Below are 22389 nucleotides of genomic sequence, written 5' to 3'. Positions count from 1 at the left end.
TACACACTATTTCTATGAAAAATGTTGCGTCGCTTACTACACTATAACTGAAGGAAAATGAACAAGCTTCAACAAATCAAAGTTTAATTTAACGCAGCTAAGATTTCTACATTTTACAATCAGTGGGTACTTCTGCACGCACTTATGCACAAAGTGGGTGACTATACCACTGATCTGATACGCCCATACAAAATTCATTACTGCTCGTTATAGTTATTTTTCTTTTCGCTCACCTTTCGTACTCTTTTTTCATTGCTCCTGTGAAGGCTAGCCTACAAGGAATATGCTCTGGTCAGTCTCCCTTTATTTCATTTGCTTTTCTATCTCTCCCTGATTTGATAGCGTGAAAAGGACGCTACAAGAAAAAATCAGGCTGTGCTAGATCGGTAAATTATAGCGTAGATGTACACCACCGTTTTTCGTGTGTCCTTACCTTCCTTTTTGCGGGGGAAATTGCTCCTGAACAATGAACCGTGAGCACGTTAACCCGTTACTGCTCTTCAATTTGAAATACCCGCGACAACACGGTCGAGTTGACGTAATCGCCGCGTGACCTTTCTCTGTGCCGCTTTCTGCGAAGGAGCCTTGTTTTTATGTCATGCGAGATGTTTCAAAACCTAAAATAAACAGCCTATTAACGTATTACATTTTCATCATTTGCTTGCTTACAAAGGCCCCGTTCTCGCTACGAATGACATCTTCGTTAATTTCTAAACGCAATATTCCCATCTACCTTGACCTAATATTTTTCCTGGGTGTCCTTTTAAGGAGGGCGACAGCGTGATCAATTTAAGGACCCGGCAGGTACACAAAAAACAGCTGATGGGGGACGAATGCCACGACGCCTCCCGAGTTGGCATCAGTCTGTTCTCTGTAGCTGAATCTTCATCAGTGCCTTAAGGTTAAGTGAGTAGGCATGGACGCTGCCAAATGGAGTTGCAATCAAGAGTCCATGCAGCTCATAGGTGCAATCTCGCTCCAAATGAAAAAAAAAACTGACTGAAGCCTCGTACGTTATTTCTTTAGGCAGGCAAATTCATTGTAAAAGTATTCATTATATTGACGCTCACAATAAAGGCATAAGGTAACAAGGCCGGCCAAGCTTTGTAGCCCGCTCTCTGTTGTACAGATGATTTAATTCGTTGCACAGCCGTTGAGTGTACGTCACTACGTCACACCCCCCGTGGTTGCTTAGTGGCTATGGTGTTGGCCTGCTAAGCAAGAGGTCGCAGGTTCGAATCCAAGCCGCGGCGGCCACATTTCGATGGGAGCGAAAACATCCGCGTACTTAGACTTGAGTGCGGGTTAAAAGACCCCAGATGGTCCAAATTGCCAGGGCCCCCCACTACGGCATGCCTCATAATCATATCGTGGCTTTGACTCGTGAAACTTCATAATTTCATTCGTTTTTGTGTACGCCACGCTTGTTTCTGTTGTACAAAATTGTTTTTTAGGTAGGCATGCACCGCATCACACTATAGTCACTGCTTCCTCTTGGAAAGTAGCAGCGATTACAACTTACGATGTAGCCTTCCCGGTCTGCGGTCCTTGAGAACGACGCTGTAATTGCCATGATGTGTTGTTATGCATTGTTATTTTTGTTTTGTTTTCAAAGGCGATTGACCATTTTAGGGATGATTACATTAGGGGATAGGTAATTAGTTGAGCGCCGCATCCTATACTACTATTGAAATTATGAAGAAATAGGAAAATCTTTTGTCACTTTCGCTACCGCAGCACACTCGTCCGGTGTTGTAGTGACAACTAAGTCGCTCTCCATCGCTGCAATTCTTCTCATCATCCCTCTACTGACTAGTAGAGAATTATTGAATGAGCTTTCTCTAGCTCGAAACATACTTTAAAGTGACTGGTATACGTTACTTCATTTTTTCTGTTCTTTACATTTAAAATATACATGTGGCTTCAAATCTAGCTCTTTCCACCTTTCTTTTTTTTTGGCTCCCAGAGACTATACTCCGGTATAACTTTCTGTGGCTATGAACGAAAAGCTACGGGGCCGAAGGTTCCGCACATGTGTTAGCGCGCGAAGTGGTCGGCCAGAGTTTGACAGTGCTTTTGGTTGCTCGCAACAGACGCTGAATCAGCGCATCTTCCCAGTGCGACGGCTTCGAGTTTGCCCACACGCGGAAGGGAAAAGCAGGAAAATAATTAGAACTTTACATTCAGTGGCGTGTTTTATCTTATTTAACTGTTGCTAATAACATGCTTACGCTTTCGCTTCCCCAGCTAAGACGAACGTGGATGAAAACACGCGACACTTTTCAGAAGCGCTTTCACTTCTGGGCACTTTGCCTCCTTAACTTTCCCTTCATTGCCACAGAAAGTTGTCCGCGAGTATGCTAGGCGGTCCTGCATAAAGCTTTAAAGCGAATAGCTTTTTTTGTCAATACCAGTGTTTAGCGCAGAAACTTCAGAAACAACCGACAGCAGAAGAGACAGTACGCAGTGCTCGTGTACATTTCGTCTGCTGTGCGTTTTTTTCCAGGTTCAGCGCCAAAAACTAGAAGATATGTCGTACTGGGAAGGCCAATGCTAGAAGACTGCACAGCTTTTCTTTTTCTTTCTTGGCTCTTTTAACCGTTCTCGCGGTCTTTCGGCGCTGGGTCCGTGATCGCTGCCCGGACTTAGTAACACGTTCATTTGCTCACTCTTGCTCTCACTCACGCTGGATCTGTCGCTCCTTCTTTCGCTCTTGCTTTCACTGGTACGTTCACGCGAACGCTCGCTCGCTCGCTCGCTCGTTCGTTCGTTCGTTCGTTCGTTCGTTCGTTCGTTCGTTCGTTCGTTCGTGCTACTCGCTTATATTGTCAATCATTGTCGATGGTTTCTGCACATTTTTTTTTGTTAATTTGGAAACTTCTGATTCCTTAGATTTCTGGCAGAAGAAGGAGGAAGAGGATGTTGGTTGGCTGGAGGCGGATCTAGCCTCGCAACACACGCCGTCAATAGCTCCACCCCAGCCCCTCATTACAGAAAAGTTTGTTACCGTTTTTAAGCGCAGCGTGAGGAGGGCGAACACGACTCGCGCAGCACGGCGGAAGAGGACAAAAGCCCGGAGCATATGATGCCATGCCGGGCCGCATATCTTCCGACTGAACACCCTGCAATGAATCTTCGAGGAGTTACGAATCACTGGCTAAGTCCGCATCCCTCAAAGACTTCAGAAGCAGCCGGGTCACCTCCTTCATAAATGTTATGTGTCCACGTGGAAATACCACTTCATTCACGCTAGCGCTTGGAGGGCCTTGACGCTGCAGTGCGCCAAACAAACAAACAAACAAACAAACAAACAAACGAAAATTGCGTTGTAAAACCAGTCCGGTACACTCCAACAAAAAGGGTTTCATATCAACTAATATCTTTCAATTCTCACATAAAGGCAACGCGTTGAGCCCGATCTAGAATAGCCACACCGAAGCACGTGCCGACCCCGTTCGAACACCACGCATCAAGGAGGCATCTGGGCTGCTCAGCTCCTTTGTCACATCGGGCTGGTGAGGTTCGTCGGTCTCAGTTCATGACGTTTGCTTCCGATTTGGCTAACGAAATGTACAGATAAATTTTGAATTTCCCGTCTTTTCCCGGTAATAACACATCATTACACTTGTGCTACTTACACTTCTTGAGGAGGGTAGAGTAGCCGAGACCTCCAAATCCGTCCAAGCTAACGCTGTACGTGTCGAAGCCGTAGCCGTATGCAGGAAAACCGTTGTCATAGCTGAAAGCTGGGGCATTAGCTACTGCTGCGATGACTGGGGCAGGGTAGACGGTAGAAACGGCTGCTACCGGCGCTTGGTAAGCGGCGACTACAGGGGAGCCGTAGGAGTAGGCAGCTGGGTAGCCAATGTAGCCAGCGACAGCGCAAGTGGCCAGGGCCAGAAGAATGCAGGCCTGAATCTAAACAATATAAGATTGATGCATGCGTGACCTATACAATAACAAAGAAGATACAACAAAGTAACAAGTAAATACAGCTAAGAGCGATTCCGAGTGGTGGATATGAATAAATGTCTCTTTAGCTCCGAATCTTCATGCATCGTACCGCAGGTAGCAAATTCTGTATCTCGCACCATAGTGATTTCCTTTCCAGTAGTAAAATTAAAAACGTCCTATCATGTGCCTCGAAGTATCACATGCTTAAATTTAGTAACCTTAGAGTGAAATAACGTATCCCTTGATCCTAAATTGCCTTCCCGCTGATTTTCAAGTTGTTTACTACCAAAATTCACTGTCTGAATCCAGCTCACTGACACAATACGACTGTCTAACGGAATGTGTATTAGTGAATATTATGCGTGAAAAGAGCACTGCGGTACACCAGTATATCAATAAAGCAAACTTGGTTGCAGCGTTACGCACCATTTCTCAAGTGTTCGTACTGTAGAAATCTGCATAGTTTGTTTCATCACAAAGATGAAAATAAATGATTGAAGTGCTAGGGACGCCAACACGCAATGGCAATTTCATTTAGCTTTGTGGAATGAATTTGGTTTATGTGATCTCTACATGTTTTGCGGCCGGTTCCACAAATCTATCCCTACGACAGAATACACTTCAATGGTCATTAATTTTCACATTTTATTGGAGGCCGCAATGGTGTGGAATTATGCTCACACAGCACATTTTACGCCTATAAGGACTGGCTCGCTGGCTGTGAGGCGCAGCTTGTCGGAAAGTAGGGCTTAATTTACTCACTGTGGACCTCAATGAGAGTGAACCTTCATTATGTTCAGGAAGACATGTGGAGATGAATGCGCTTTGATATAACTGTTTTTAAGCTTTTATGGGCTCATTCCAACGGCCGTTTCGGGTGGCGATGGTGTCCGCCGCCGCCATTGTCCGGTGTCCGTCGCAGCTATCGCCGGGAAAGGGAAAACAACGATCCAGTTCCCGCCGGGATCGATCCCTCGCCCGCTGCCTGGTAGTGAGCCACTCTACCACTGTTGCACGTCAGCGCTTGCTAGCAGGCAGCGGAATAATGCCCTATAAACGCGTGCTGGCGTGCGAGCAGACGCGTGATGCGACACGCGCACCACGTAGCGTCGATACGTGCACGTCTTGCATTGCATGTTGCATATGTTAGAGCAGGAAGAACGCCATATAGCAGATGCACATGTAGCAATTAAAGAAGGTTTGGGGAAGGAAAGGAAATTTAAGGAGACTATGACGAACGTTATAAATTCGAATGCAAGGCTCTCTTGTGAAACTGTTGCATCATTTGGGCCAGTTTAAAGTTGTTGTCCATACAAAAAAAAAAGTGCCTTCATAGCGACAGCTTGTTATATATACCGGGTGTTCTTTTTTTCTTAAAGGTCCGAAAGTTTAAAAAGAAATGCCTGTGGCAGATAGCACAATTCTAACTCTTGATGTAAATTACTGGATGAGGTGGCCATTAGTTCTAAGATAAATTAAAATCCTTCATTAAATAATCAACATAATTACGATAATATAATTTAATTGCTTGAGACATGTATATAAATATGCAAATTATAGCGGGTGAGTTCGCAAGGCATATCCATTTGGAACCAATTCTCAGGACTGCACCAATTTTGAGGTATTAATTCTCAAAGCGTCCGACGCATTAGCGTTCCAGTTACGTTTAAAGGCGCCGTGAACCACCCCTCGGGCTTGGTGAAATAATGCACTTCGTGGGTCACATAGTCCGCTGCTGTGAACATCTCAGCCGAGTTTTGCTCTCCCACGCGGCGGGTGTAGCTTGCAAGTGGAGCACGAAGTCACCTTTCTGTCAAACGCTCTCTTTTCCAAACAGAAGCCTGCTCCTCACTTTCTTCTGGACGCTTCATTTCGGTATAAAGTGGCTTCCCGTACGTGACTCCTACCGGTAGCGGCAGTCGGCTAGGCAGCGTAGATACCGTGGCCACGCAGGGTGCCGCCACGAGCCCTTTGGCTAATCGCGCTGCGTCTCGCTGACTGCCACCGCGTTTGGCTTATGTTTAGCGCGTCGCAGGCACCAAAATCGCAAGTCCTCGCGCCTACGTTAAAATCCACAATCAAGCTTCAACTACGCGCCACCCTGACATTCAATATGCCGAGCGTTGGGGCCGCGCCCCACTCCGTCATAGCCTTCGCACTGCAAGGCACCGAAGATGGAACGGGAGCGCAGTGGACGCCGTTTTTGATTGCCAGTAACCCCGCTTCTGCTGAACTCATTGAAGTACTTCTTGCGTCAAAGATCATTTCCTGAAATAGCCTAATTGCACTTCAAATACCTTTCTCCGCTTCGATAAAAAGTGGTTCGGGGCACCTTTCAGAAAATTCCGTTTTATGCATGGAAGCACAATAGCAACTGGAGCACCAACGAATTTCGTTGGACACAGTTTAACTTGATACCTCTAGACTGGTGCAGTGCAGAGAACTTGTTCTAAGTGGTTACACATTCCGAACTTGCCGGCTTTAATTTGCAGATTTATATGGGTGTCATTAAAGTAATTGAATAAAAATTAGTTACCGTAATTTTGCTACGTAATTAGGTATTTTGATTTACCGTAGCAGTAATAGCGACCTCATGGAGTAATTTAGATTGAGGATTAGAATTGTGCTATCTGCCACAAGAATTTTTTCAAGATTTCTGACCCTGTAAAAGAAAGATACACTCGATATATAAGGTAATAAATATATACCTCTGGGTACAGCAGCAAAACGTTACAAGCACCTGCCACAAATCATCTAAATATTCCGCAAAAGATATTTAACAATAATGCCAATGAACAAACTGCTTATAAGAGCCACTATGACCATAGTTTAGTTAAAGATGGTTCCTTACCATCATGAAGGGTGTCCCGTCTAACTTCTGTGTGGATCCTGAGACCGCCTCTCTTTAAATATCGACACGCTGCTGGGCGTTGGCTTCGTGTACGAAGACTTAAACTAGAATAAAAAGAAATAAAAACAAGAACGAACAAAAGCGACAGAACGACCTGTTTACGTACGCGTCATCAGATTACAATGCTATTCAAAGCAAGGTCGGTGACTGGCCTTGGTGGGCGTTGTTGTGAAGCTGTAGCGTGTGAAATGCTTCAGATAGTGTAGTACGAAGTTTGCACGTGCACTTTTCCCACGACATGTTTGCCAAACGTGAGTTCTCAAACATTTAAGAATTCCCACGAGATGTTACAGATGGTACCATATGGAGGCGTAGTGGATTGCCTTGAGCCATATTGTGGTGTTTTAATATTCGGGAAATTCTCTCCACATATGCAGTGCTTGCTTTTGTGGTCCAGTCAAATGGCGTTCATCCGCAAGTTAGAGCGGTTACGACGCCTATTGAGCTGAAAAATATGACTTCTCCTAAATATAAGAGAGTAGCGAGCTGAATCATTATCTGTCTAAATAAATAAGGAAATACAGCGCTCAGTAAAACGTGCACAAATTGACGTACACAATAGGCTGGAGCTCCTCTGTCAACCTGTGCCGCATTGTTTCTCCTTTCCTGTGGCTTTCTCAAAGGTTCGTTTGCAGCGATTAATTTGAATGTGGACGTGAGTTTGATTAGTTGATTCCGGTTGTGCCGCAGGTAGGCGTAACGGCTTGCACGTTTTCTTTACAGATACCTAAAGTTACGGCTACGAACGTTTTAGAGCGTAATTTCCGCACAGTACACCAGAACTACAGTACTACTGCAAAGATTGAATCCAATTTTGAAGGCGAAAACGAGTGTCTCAAGAAAGCTTATGGCCAACTACCCTTTGTCTCCGCAAGTTTCGGCTTCGCCTTCTACTTCCTGTTTAACCTTCAAACACGTCTCACGTCTCACCAACAAGGTCGAAAATGAACGCTCGATATACTGGGTTTATAACGACAGTAGACACATCAAGTATCTGTTTGCCTTTCTGGTGAATGCAAAGAATGACTGCAGAACGCAAGAACTTATTTAAAAAGGAAATAACATTCTTTTAAAGCGCAGTTTTCTCTACCTGCCCCTCCGGCCAGCGCTTCTTTTGTTCAGCGACGTCATGTAAGCTTTATCCTTGAAAGACTAAGTGACTTCATCAGGAAACAGAAAGAAAAGAAAGGAGCGCAGTGATTGACGAAGAAGTCATAAGAAATGAGCATAAAAATAAACACAACAAAAATATCTCCATCATTAGGATTATAGCACTGTGAGCGAACAATGAAAACAAAACAAAAACAGCACTATTTCTATAGCAACTAATGTGCACCTTCTTTGTGCTGAATTCAATCCTCGAGAAATTCGCTGTGGCCCACAGTTTACCACCACGTGAATGAAGAGTAGTTGATATTCACCCGACTACGTTGGGTTTTGCACCACTTGCTGCTATTTCACGCTTGTTGCCGTTAAGCTTAGGTTTGTTGATTTACTTTGCGCTGTCAACTTCAACCATTCATCTTCTGTTTCGACATTGCGAAATTATCTAGCGCCATGTGTAGTCAAATCACGCGTCCTGATGTACTCGCATGCAATGAAAACTGTTCTCGCCTTTTCAGCTCCCAACATCTAATAACAACAACCGGTCCCGAAGCAGCTGGCAAGTTCATTAAAAATTGTTATCAGTGATGGCTCCTAGCAATAAAGTACCCACGCGCATGCGACGCCCATTCACGCGAGCTGCGTACTTAACAAAGTAGGAAAACCCCGATTAAGCTTCGCATCAAGTCGTGAGGTGTTCAAGGATTTCAGTAGCCTATCACTCTGCTCATTGCTTCATTGTTTCGCGTAATCAAACTTCTGAGCTTAGTAAAGTTGACGCACGTGCTGAGCATATGTAAGCATCACGTATCTAATAGTGACCGTCAAGAGAACTTCGCGAGGTGGTAATTGCAGAGCATGCATTGAATACGTGAGTGGGATTAGACGACTATTGTTTAACAACAGCGTCGGATCAGTGAAGGACGATAGGAGGGGACGATTGTATCTCTCTATTGTATACTTTCTACTGCACCTTTTTTTTTCTCACAGCTAAATTGGCATTTACTCTTCTCACTTTCAAGGTGGGAGACCACGTTCAATGTTATTTAAACGTTTGTCTCTAACGTTTGGCAGTACAAAGCCTCAAGGCTCAGAAGATGTCACTGTATTCCCAAACGCTGTTAACAGCAATGGCAGTGGCTTTCGTCACCCGCCTTGGCAAGACAGTGAATGTGAAACTGCATCTTGTTTTTACGATTAAAGGTAGCAGTGAACTCAGATGCTCAAGAAAGGGTAGGTGAGTTGTTGGAACTATCGCATCAGTTCGTGAGGGTGATCGCCGCCCTTTTTCTGCCTTTCCTACCTTTTACGTAAGAGTTGATTACACATGGACGCGGAGGAGCCACATTAACGAAACCTTCAGTTCTCCTTTTTAGGGGTAAATTATGCGCAATTGCGTTGTTCTCGCAGTAAACATAAAGACTTTTTATACTGTTCTGCTGTGTAATATGAAGTAGCGTCGCTAAACATTATCAATATTTTGATTCGCTTGGTTTCCTTGATACGCACATTTCAAAGTTTTTGTTGCGCGGGCTGACAGTTTTCAAAGACGTTTAGCGTGAATGTACTGCGAGACAATTGCATCTTAAAAAGTGAATTCATGCGTGAGTGCGCAGGGGAAAATAATTGTCATCCTTCCTGTTCCCACACAAAATAGTAGTCGGCACCGTGTTTGAACACGTGTATTTAGCTTTCATCATTTGATTAAATAATACATTTATTAAGATCTCTGTTTCATTTCACTGCTGCACGCACTTGCGGTAGTGAATCGAATAATTCGATAAGCGCAGGCTACAAGCTGCATATAAAATAACGAGATAGCTGCGCCATCTGTGGCCTTGGAAACGAATTGCCGAACGTTACGTCTGGAAAGACATTGCGTGCCCGTTGTACAAATATGCGGTGATCGGAAAAACGATTAGCGGTGTCTCCGATAGCTGGCGACACTTACCTTGAGCTAAGGAGCACAATGTTGGGAATGCAAAGCAGGAAGTTGATGGGTGTTCACTCAGCGTCGTGGGGTGACTAAAGGCCAAATTACACTTATACATGGCATATTGATATCATGCTGTGCTTTGCACTATTTTCCAGCACTGACACAATTTTACATGAAGTCATTGCGCTCGTTGCTGTTTTATGCGAAGTAAGAATTACGCAGATCCAACGTGAACACGTTTGCGAAGTGGATGTATAAATACTTTAGAACTTATGGCGATGCGCACAATTTTGTTTACGTTGACGCAATGCATCACTCATGAGCTATGTCGAAATGCGAGTACTAAATGAGGCTTATGCAAAGTGCGACACGTATACTATCAGCGACGTCACAAGAACGATGGTGATTTATGAGGCTCGTAGAAATTAAGAGGGTGATGACAGGTGTAGGCACAGAAAAGTAAGAGACGTATCAACAGGCTTGAGGGATTCTGTAATTCTTGTGTCGCTGTGGCACATACCCATTCAGGAAAAGTCGCCACAAACGGGCATACCTCAATGGCACAGACTGGATTTCTGAATCAAGGAAAGTGAAGCGAATCGAAGAGTTCTGTAAGTATAATTTTCCATTATATAAAACGAGCAGTGTGCGTTTGAGATATATGTGAACCGACATTATATATTGAGGTTTTATGTAAGTATCGCATCGGGAAGTGGCCATTCTGGAGGATTGGCCAAGAAGGAATACGCATCCAGTGGTACATACCAAGCGGATACCGAGAGAATAAAACCAACAAATTAACGTAAATAAAAGAATTCGTTATGTAGAATTTACCGCTCATTTAGGAGAACGTTGTTTTATAGAGATGTCTGGGAGCCATCATTGTATATTCAGGCTTTGTGTAGGAAGTTATATTTTACCGCGAAAGCGTTAAGGAGCTCGTGTCGCAGAAAAGCCGGTGTCGTCGGTGTCGGCGTCGGCGGCCGTGAGCGAAAAATCCAGGAAGGCAATCCATAAATAAAAGCAACTTGCAAGATGGGCTGGGTGGGAATTGAACCAGGCGGAGACGCTACCACTGAGCCGTGAGTAGGATCGTTCAAAGTGGGACAAAAACGCCTCTAGTGAATGCGGTGTTGACTAACAAACGTGCCGTAGAAAGTTATACAGCTGTGTATGTTGGTAATTATGAGCATGTAAATTACAGAAGTCGCAGTTAAACGCGTAGCGAAGTACGTTTCCGCTACACTTCTTCTGCGCTTTCCGTACACGCAGAGCCATCTTGCGGCAAGCACAGAAGACCCCCTCCTCTCATTGAACGGTGCTGCCCCGAAAGGTGGCGCGCAATATTTACACTCTTAAGGGTGTTATCGTGTCCCACTGCTAACACCCTCACCTTTAAGGCTTTACAAAAATATCCGACGAGAGAATTTCACAGGGATAGATATAAAACCCTACTGTCGGATATTTCTGTGCGCCCCAGAGGGTCACATGATTACATAGTTTTCAGCTACGTCTTTTGTCATCGCACGTCTGTTTAGAGCTCCGTTGTCGTCCTCTATAAATTTTTGCAAGGCCCTAATTGTAAGGGTGGTAGTAGTGCGACAGGAAAACACACTTATGAGTGTAAACAATTTTACAGCGCGCTGTGTCTCTCAAAGTACAGCAATTGCTTTTGACCTTGACTTTCACGAATCAGCGAATTAAGCATTACCTGTATAAGTGATAGATTGCCGACATGTACCTATAGACGTCAATGCGACACGATGCTTGGTTGAAACACAGTAATACTTATTGCGTTTGCAAATACAAAACATCTTCGAGTATGTAAGCAATGCGTCCCTTTTCCGTTACTTGCCGCGCCTAACGGGAAAGTTCCATTACGCATTCCACCGTACGGCAGACTACGAGGAGTGGTCACGTGTGGCCTAGCTTCCGACACGAAGACTGCGTGCGTAATCTCACAGGCCGTATTGCGCGTGACCCAGGTCTTGGCTGTCTGCTGTGTGGCTGCACGTACTATGGAATTCACCCCGATGGGTGCTAAAGAAAACCGATAGTGATCGCGTCCGTGGCCCACTACGAGAGTTAGACATCTCACACGGTAACCTAGAACCGTTGCTTCGAGCACTATTGTGCAGCAGAGATTTCAAGAGCAGCTGCAATAAAATGTTGTTTTTTATTATTCAACGAAAACGTGCTAGTGTCCTCTCCAGTCGTCCTCTAAATCGTGAACCGATAGAAGCGAGTGTGCAGCCAAGCAGAACCAGCTGTGAACCCAGCGCACTTCTTAGCACGTTGTGACAGGCCTTCACCAGCCATCCAATTAACATATTGATATTCATTGAGATATAAAGGAAGGAGTGAAGTTTCTGACGCCGTTCAATTTGTAGACGAGATAACTGATGGTCCATTTGGCGCGACAGAATATAAGCCAACTGAAGGGAAATACAGTGCAGGATGGCGGAAGAAACTTAGACGGCGTAGTAAAAGCAGAAAATTTTCACGCAAAGCATGGAGTGGGCCAGTTCAATATGAGCGCAACAGGATATTCTGCAGCTGATCTTAATAATTATGATGATACTATACACAAAAACACGTATATAAACAAAAACACCCACCCTCACAATAAAACACTTGTGTACGTATGACGCAAAGAGCGCCAGTGAGTGTGTAATGCAAGGCAACGCCGTTCAAGAACTCGACAGGTTTATTCGCCGTGGGCAAGCCTGGTACAGGTGAGCGTCAACACTCTAGGTAAGACGTGTACTTGCACTGGATATTAGTTAGCTGGCAATGACAAAAGCCAGCTTAGACGGCATGTGTGGTAGGAACCTTATAGAGACAATCCCGACCCATTAAGAACTATGGCTATATGCCGATGTTGTATAGCGTATGGGGAATGGCGTATGGTGATATAGTGGTGAGTATGGCGTATGGTCATATTGCATCCTCAGCAAAGAAGAACTGGCAGAATAATGTCGTATATGTGCCGAAAGGTCTCGATAACCTAATATTGACACGCAAAAGGTTTATTACAAGCAAAAAAATCCATGCTTCCTGGCAGATGCTAATAGCCAGTGCCTCAGCGATCGGTGGGCAGACATGCTCTATTCATGGCGGAACTGGGCAGTCTGCGGCTATTCAGAATAGAATCAATTTTGTTTGGCATAATAACGCATCTTTAACGCGATCACGTCACTTCAACACGGTGAGTTTTCGCATTTTTGCGACGTCGCGTGACCGACATGCAAAGTGGGTGCACCCCCAGAATTTCTGACCAATAGTAGAGGGTTGGTGAAGGAAACGTGGCGAATCAGAAATAATTATTTTTATTTTATACGGTATATTCATGCATATTCAGTGTCTACACGTCATATCATATGGAGAGCTATCGCAGTTTTCATCACGTCGCATGACAGACATTTGAAGTGGGGGGTGGGTTGAGTATTTTTTTTTGACAAATCAAGGAGGTCTGATTACAGAATTGGAATAGAAAAGCTTGGATAGCCTTACGCTCTAGCGGCCCTGTATGATTGAATGTTCAAGCATAAGTGTGAAACAAGTAACTCCTAACGTTGCGTATGTTAGCACATTCGCGAATATTTTCAGAAGTATATTCAACATGTCTCTCAGGCGGGTTGAACGCTAGCAAACATGCCCAGACATCGCGCTAAAGGCTTGTTCTGCTTCAACGGCAGCATAAACTCCAGTCATTCCAGGTTAAATTATTTCAGCAGGCCTCAACGAATCATTCCCCACATGGAAGCCACTGCATTATTTCAAGTACACCATGACAGCCCGAAAATGCCACCGAGCGGATGTATACCATGGCTTACAAGATGGAGCGTTCGCCCCAGCCACCATGGCGGCGAAAGCTGACAGCTCATAGATGGCCCCACTTACTACGGAATATGGCGGGGCACATAAAGAATAGTTCATACGCAACTTTTGCACGAAACAAACAGCAACGAATAGGGTTTACATTTTATTTGAACATACTGGACATTTGTTTTGATGAAATGCAGCGATTTTTCCTCAAGAAGACTCTGAAAAGAGAAAAAATATATATATATGTACGTGTGAGAATAATAGCTTCAAGAATCGCACGATATTTCACTGGTGAAAACGCCAATACATACAACTTTGGCAAATTGGCATGAATATTTTAATTAAATCGCTTGAAGAACTGTTCTATTAGCTATACTACTTTTCAATGTTCGAACTGATATGACGGTACCAGCATACTATAAATCACGAAGCATGCGCCAACAGGCATCACCACGCCTCGAAGAAAGAAAATAAACGTGATTATAGAAGACATTGGTAACTGCAGTGCTCTATCACTGTAATATCCTCTAATTTCTATTGCCATCCTAAGCTAATGCAGCGCGGTAGCTTACAATAGGAATAGGAGCAGAGCTCTTTGACCTCAAAATTAGAATTGTGTTCTTACATTTCTTGTGCAGAACGGTGGAGTAACCCAGACCACCCAGACCCTGCCCGTAGCTCAGGCCATAGCTTCCCAGTCCGTAGCCATAGGACGGCACACCCTGGCCAAGTCCATAGCCGTATGAGGATAGTGAACCATATGGAGCTTGGTAGGACGCATACGCGGCGGGAGCAGCCACAGAGTAGCCGTAAGGGTAGCCGGAGTAGACGCCGAAGGCACAGGTGGCCAGGGCGAGGAGGAGGCAGGCACGGATCTGAATGTAGAAGGTTATAAAGGTAATGATATCGGCATCACGCAGGCCTATTCAGGATATGGTAGCTCGTAGTGTTAGAATATAAGACAAAGGCTGCGCACTGCTAGAATAGATTATGGTATGAACGTCCTATAAGAAGGATTACTGAAACAAAAACGAGTTCTTTTTCTTTTCGAGTGTGAATTGAAAGCTCATTCGAATGGTGCTAGTGTTCCTCCGAGAACCAAAACGCGACAGTTCGCACATTACTAATCAAGCATATTGCTCTTAATTGATATATTTAAATGCTACTCAATGTTGGAAAGCCTGCTAATAATTTTTCTCCGACGCACTACCTAAAACGTCGATTTCGCCGCTTTATACAAATTAGTACGTGACCACTTATCTTAAAAGTCGTTTCTCTAGTCTACATGTTCAAACTTCGTTCTTTTCAGAGCAGTACAGAATTACACGTTAACAATGACCGCTGTCTCACGTGCTGTTGATGCAGCGATTACCCATAAAAGAAAACAAAATTAAACGCTAAACCAAATCCCCGCTAAAGCATGAAATCCAGAATAACTAACGCGGCCATACTAATTCCATGCTTTCTTCTTTTATAGCTGCGGTAAAATGAAGCGTAGCTGACATGAACATTTCGAAAGGTAGAACAGTGCTTGTTCACGTAACACTGAGAGGTGAAATTTAATAATTTGTTGCAAGTATCGCGATCCAAATTATTACACTATATCTGCGCTTGTGGAGTCCGTCGTCTTACCATGATAGTACGACGCAGCAGGTGTTCACAGAACGGACTGGTTGATGTTCGTGCGAAATCGCGGCCTTTTTATACTGTGAGCCGGTAAATCGCCAGTGGTGTTTTGCGGAGACTCTCGCATTTTCTTGTGCAATGATTTCCTTGCATAACTTCGGTAACGCGTGCACAACGTTACTTCACCTGTCGCAGTTGAAATTGAAAACAGTTTGAGCCTTCGCGGTCTCGATGGCTTTCCGTTGCGACATGTCCTCGAATAAACGGTCTCAATTACGCGCAGTAGCACTCGATCGCTTATATACTGTGCGCTGTAACAGCCGTCGTACGCTTGTATTCTCGTACATTGAATTGAGCGTACCTCTTTTTGACCACTAGTGTCTCCCCATGAGTGCCGCCGTGATCATTGCGCTTTTAGTGCTGCCATTGCAGTGCAAGTCAATGAAATATTTATGTACCATTGCTCACTACCTAATTTTCAGTTTTCATTTAGTCTTTGCAAGAACTTGCGCACCTTAGGCGGGAACATCAAGCATATTTGGATGCAAATTATTGAATAACCGTCTGAACTAGGGAACAGAGCGAAATACGAGGACGCCGAAGAGGCACATGACAACCACGCGTGGCTCTACAAGCTGACACGTTCACTCTGTTGTACAGTAGTGCAAACACTGCGTGCGACCGCTACGCAAAGTGGAGAATGTTGTTAAAAATTATGAAAACCAATAAAGCGGCGTAGATGAACCTAAGGTGGTGTTGTTATTAATTGTTTCTTGTTGTATGTAGATATTGAAATTAGTAGAACAGAGAGTATCGCTGGAGTCAACGTCTCGACAAGGGGAGTTGGATTTCGTCAACGCCACGACTTCTACATTCACTGGCGAAACGCCAATGGATACTCGTGTGCGAGCAGTCATGGAGAATGCACGGTCGGCCCAGTCTTTCCAGAAACAGAAAAACTAAGAAAATATAGTGTTGGTATATTTGAAAGCCAACACTTCAAAAAGGTCGCAATTATTCTCGAAAGGCGAAGCAGCGATTACGCGGTAAATTAGTGGAGCGATAAATTAGTGGAGAGATATAAGAAGTAAAGCAAGTAGTTTTATCAGCCATGTAAAGTTGTAAACATACTCAAGTGCACTCAAGCTGACAAGGGCACATCTCACTCGATGACTGCAGAAGCTCGCTGTCAAAACGCTCAAGTGTGTAAGCGTAGCAGTAGCAGCCAGCAACTTGACCTTTTGCTCCTGCTAGCGTTAATGGGAACTAAGCCGCGAAAACACAGCAGGCGGCGTGCTCTCTAACCATCGCAGATGGCTTTCAAAGTACAGCGGCCCGACGGGGCCGCCCAAGGTAGAACCCGCCCCCTCCTCCCCCTCCCTTGCCTAGGGCGCGAAGGAAGACGGCGCGCTTCCTCCCCGATGTATCCCCGAAGGAAAAATGCAAGTGTCCGTACAGAGCCGCGATATCGCTTCATACGCTTGGAATTTATCAAAAACGAGCAGTGATTTTTGTAGAAATACTGAATGGAAAAAATTGTTTAACTTCCTTCGCGGGCGTTGTGCCCGTATATATTGCACATGTCTCAATGTCACCTTCTTATACGCCAGAGCGAAATGATCAATGGGATGACAATTTGAGCAGCTTGAAAGCCTGGAAACGCGATCTACTGGAAACTTTATGGAGAGCAGGGATACATATATAGCACCGAGTAAATTTCACCACGTGTTTTTTTTTTATTCTCATAGGTATTTTTTGGATTTGCGGCATTAACCAAAGGTTGACAGTAAAAGAAATGTACTGGTGTAGCACTTGTATAGGAATTAACACTTGGTCGCGTTTAAGAGGCTGAACAATATTAAAATTTACATTGCATTACCAACGTCTACTATGTCTGATTCAGTTAACTGTAACGACTGACCACTGGTACTGCAGAAGTACAGCAGGTTGATAAACGATGATGTTGATAAACGAAATACCATATCTTGCATTGAAGATAAAAGGATCGAGACGATTTTTGGGCTAGTTGATTCATTACCGCAGTAAAACAGCGCCAGAGAACACAAGGGACCAGACGAACGACACCTGCACAGGACGCTGTGTACCTGTCGCCTTGCGTACGTGTCGTTGTTCTTCGACAGAAAATAAGAATTTTGCTTTGAACTACCGATTCTGTGAGTGGCATTGTATCGATTTTGCCAGTAGAAGAAGGGTGTTATGCGGAAAAGAATCTTTATATAAATCTTGACTTACCGGGCAATCAAACCAGCGCTCAGGTTATTTTAAGAGCTGATAAATAACGACTACATCTTCCCGTTTGATTGCTATCATTTGGACTGTAAAAAGCAACAGCCTTAATCCGAAAGGCATGAGGGGTGCTAAGAACTTCACGCAGCATTTTATTCTTGTTTTTTATGCTATTTATTGTGTAAAAGTGATACTCGCACTTATGCTGATACTTTTTCTTCCTTAAATCCCACTGAAATTCTTTTAAGCTAATAATTGTTCTTGAGTTTTAACGATTGTTACATATTTCTCTGCTGATTGCACTAAGAGCTGTCCGTATTGGAGACAGTTTATGCTATTTACTGCAAAAACAAAATAGCGTTTACTATTTATAGACTTATTTAGCGTTACTTCGCTTATCTTCTATACCCAATGTGAAATTCACTAGACATTATCCCAAAGGAAAAAAAATGACGCAATGTCTATGTTTTTCGCACATATATTTGTACACATAACTTAGTGAAGAGGGAGAGGTAGTGAAGATATTTCGAGGGTATTGTCTTCCTCTGCCGTTTTTGTTTGTTTGAGGCTAGCCATCCTTTAAAGAAGTCATGTCTTAGTGAAGCTACCGTGAGTTTCTTCGCTCGTTATAAAATTGCTTTTTTCGTACCGCCAAGGAGAATACGGGCATGTGGCGGGCTTAATTTTTCGTTGGTATCAACGACATAAAGAGAGAGAGGGGGACATGAATGAGATGCGAAAGGCAGTTAGGTTAACCACAATATATCCGCTTTGCTACCCTGCAATGAAGAACGGGCAAGGAGAGGCAGAAAAATAAAGCATGCCGACATAGAAAGAGAGGGGGATAAAAACACACACGCACAAAGGAACGCAGCAGTGTCACAACCGTTCGAACAGGCTGTTCGACCGGAGCAACTTTAGTAGCGGCTTCGGTTGCTGAGACCGCATCAGCAAGCATATCCGGATGGTCGGCTCAGAAAGCGACCCGCAGTCGAGATGTGCCAATGCCTACACGAGCGACTGTCTCTGGGAGCTGAAGCGGGGACAATGACAGAGGATATGCTCGTTTCCTCGCTGCGTAACAGTCACAGGCAGCACTGTTAGCCATACCTATGTGCTAAGCAAATGCATTCATAAAAAATAATTCGAGTGACAGTCGGCAGAGAACAGTTGTCGCGAGTCCGGGTAGTCCAGATGGAATGCGTAGTCGATGGGATGGGTTCCGGCGGTGCAGTCAAGTATGCCGAAAACCTGGCATGCTCCACGTGGATCGTGGGGAATGACGCGTGAGTATGCGAAGCTTTGTATCTGCATCGATTTTTGATAGCGGGGTGGGTTGCTTCACGACATTTTGGTGAGCCCTCCTATAGCGGCTTCATCGGCATGTTCGTTGCCCAATATGCAGATGGGGGGGGGGGGAGTGGATATTGGAGCCACTGCAAAGTGATGTCAAGTCCAAGGCCTTTTCTCTCCTGTTTGGTGATATCGCTGCCTTACCCCCAACACAAGTTGCTCTTATGGCCCACGACGTAGAGAAGATGGCAGGCAATGCAGGGCTGTTTTCTAATGGAGAAATATGTTTCATGTTTGTGGTAGACTTTCTTGAATCATACGAAGTCCGCTGCGAAGTTCAGTAATCTCCACGGCACTCGATCTGTCCACATCTGTCACAAATATAGGTAAATTGTTCATAATTCAGAAAAAAATTATCCGTGTGATATGTGATGTAACATGGAACTCCCCAAGTGAACCTCTTTTCCAAGAACTGAAAATACACAAAGCGCATAATTTATACACTTACAGGTTAGTCCGTGCATACGTTAGGGAGTGTAAATCGAATAATTGTTATATCCGTTCCATAGCTAGCCTTAAACAGAACATACGCCATTATCAAACACGATCTCCAGAATATTGGTACGTAATACAGCCGCGCACAAATTATGGAAAGCAAATGATAGCTTATACGCTGCCTGTCCTGCTTAACATACTGATCGCGCATCATAGCGATGTTTTGCAGCCTTCCTTAACTAGTCTGTATAATCATTATTGCTGCTAGAGCTGGTTTTATACTTATGAATTTGTACTTGTAGATCACAATATTACTTTTGCAACGTCATTAGTTCTTAGTATGCATGACTGATCTGAGTGTCGTTTATTTTTCCTGCATACTGCTGATTTCTTAATATGTAACTGAATATTAATTTATATTAATATATTTCTTAATATAATTTCTAATATGTAACTTGCTTTGGTTTATCAATGTTTATGTTTTGTTTCTTTTGCGTTATTTTATTAGTCCTATTCTGCTTTACTGTTATAATTCCCACATGCACTGTTCATCCCCCTGCTGCAGCCACAGAATGGGTTTCAGGACTTAGTCAAGCTGCTGATGCATCTTATTTCCTCAAGAACTCTCTATATTCAAATGTATGTTGTATATGGGAAATAAAGCACTTACTTACTTATCTTACAGAGAGTCGCTCCTGTTGTGTTTACATCTTCGAAGTGGGGTGGACCTTCGACGTGGAGAGGGCACGAACCGTTTGCGCGTGTGAGTGCGTGTTTGTGTGAGAGAGGAGAGGTGCTCTTTAGAGACGAAAGAGAGCGGACGTTGCGCTCTATGCTGCGAGTATTTACTTTGTTCAACTGAACTGCATAACCGGAAGTTTTCTTTAAGTTTTTCCTTCTGAGTTCTGTGTTATCAATCTGTCACACACCCGACGCATAAAGGTCTCCCGAACGTCTGTGGGACATTACTACCCAAGACACAGCTCCTGAAGGCACTCAGGACACCGACACGCGCTCGAGTTCCTGCACGAGTAGCAATTCCTCCCATCCAACTCTACAACCTGAATCAGTAATCCGTAGGTCTATATCCGTATTAGTAATCCGTAGGATTATATTTTCTAGTAGCTTTCTGCCTTGGTTTATTGTCTAGAGATATTTCAACCCTCCCATGCGAATTGGGCTCTTTAGCCTAGAGTCCTTCCTTGTGTTTTTTGGTAAATAGTACACAAGTAGTATCCGTCAAATGGGAGGATTTCTCGAAGCATAAAGGTGAAATGGGCACGTCTCCTAGCTACTCTGCGTTTACTGCTATACTGCGTGTTACTTAATGCTTATTAAACAGTGGATCCAAGTGGTGGAAACTCATAAAAAAAACTTTCGTTACTGCACTCCTTAGCGTCTTCACAGAAGGGATACCTTACATTTATTTTGCCTTACATTTCTTGCAGCGTAAACGTGCATTATGCACATCTTGACTACGGTAACGGCCGTCATACGACTTAGTCTCTTTAAAACTAAGCGTATTTTGCGTATTTATTTGGTCCTATAACATCCTCAAGGGGGGATTCCCAATATTCTTGCAGTGCAAAGTGCCTTATAAGCGCAGTCTTGAATCCACGACAGCCTCAGATGTGTCTCTATGCAAGCTCAGAGCTAATGAGCCACACATCAGTGTTATTCAAGGGGGCACACGGATGTTTGCATTGCTTCTTGTACTCTGTGAACTCTTGTCATGCATTACGTGAATGTGCAAGTATGCACGTCTTGTCCTCCCAAGAGGGGTATTTCCTAAACTTCAATGGAATTGTGTTCATGAAGTTGTGTTCATTTTCAGTGTCTTTATGTGATATGCTTCTTTCTTTTAAAAATGGGGAAGCCATAAATGTCTGCTTAGAAAAAGAAAGTACGTGATAGCTACATGTCCCTGAATGTTCATTCTATAAACATGTCATCACCAAACACATGATTCGGTGCGTGTATGTGGTCCCTAGTCCAAGCTGATTTCAAGTTAATCACACGTAGCATGTAGTGTGCCGAGTTTCCATTGGAATTATTTTTCCCTTTCCCAAACTATAAAAAAGATGAATAATGATAGGTGGTCATAAGTCAACCCTTAGTCATTGCATAACTGCTTACACTTTTCTATCCTTCTGTAAGTCATCACTCTTGCTTCTTACGCGAGGAGAGCGAGTGGCGCATTTTTATATCAAGGGAGACGTGATGTATTATGCAGTTTGCTACCCAGGTTTGGTTTGGAATAGTTATGATTGCTGGCGCCGTTTCGCGCACAACGCTGTAAGTGTGCCCTGATGTGTTTCCTTTCCCCTCACTGGAATAAACGCATTCTTTGTATAGCACCAGACTCGAGCTGTCCGGCTCTTCTTTAGCGGCGTTTAGTACCAGGCCGTTAGGCCTCACGCCGTAGGTCCCACGTCCGGCCGCGCCGTCGAAGCTACTACATGTGTCATCTAGGACATGAAGCAGCCGCCTACGTCTTGGTTCACTCATACTCGTTTCATGAACTTGCTAGGCTCCACGCATGCTGCTACGCAAACATCGATTCCAAAGGGCGTGGGATCAGCCTGTTTTTTTTTTTTAAGCGGAGCATATTGTGGCGAACATTTCACGCTTTGCCGGTATGCACGGAACTTGGCATAGTATGATGAGAGTGTATGACGAAGATAAATGGTGAGTATGGCGCGAATGTCATGACTTGTGTATAATATAGGTCATGAAATAGGCGCCTATGTTTTTGTACGTATCAAAACTGGCATAGTATGACAATCGTGTATGACGAACATAATTGACAGTTCGTGACTTGCGTATCATCAATTCCCTGTCATGTAGGTAACCACATACATCGTGTCGCTTCGTTCACTTGGTAGTACCGCCCAACACTGGTTCGCATAACAGCGATTCCCGTAGAGCGTGGGATCTGCAGACTTTCTTCCGTAATTGCACTTCGATTCGCCGAATAAACCACAACCTATTTAAA

This window comes from Dermacentor variabilis, chromosome 3 (assembly GCF_050947875.1).
Source record: "Dermacentor variabilis isolate Ectoservices chromosome 3, ASM5094787v1, whole genome shotgun sequence".
NCBI classification, from domain to species: Eukaryota; Metazoa; Arthropoda; class Arachnida; order Ixodida; family Ixodidae; genus Dermacentor; species Dermacentor variabilis.
The sequence above is the reverse complement of the archived record's forward strand: the minus strand, read 5'-3'. Positions refer to the sequence as shown.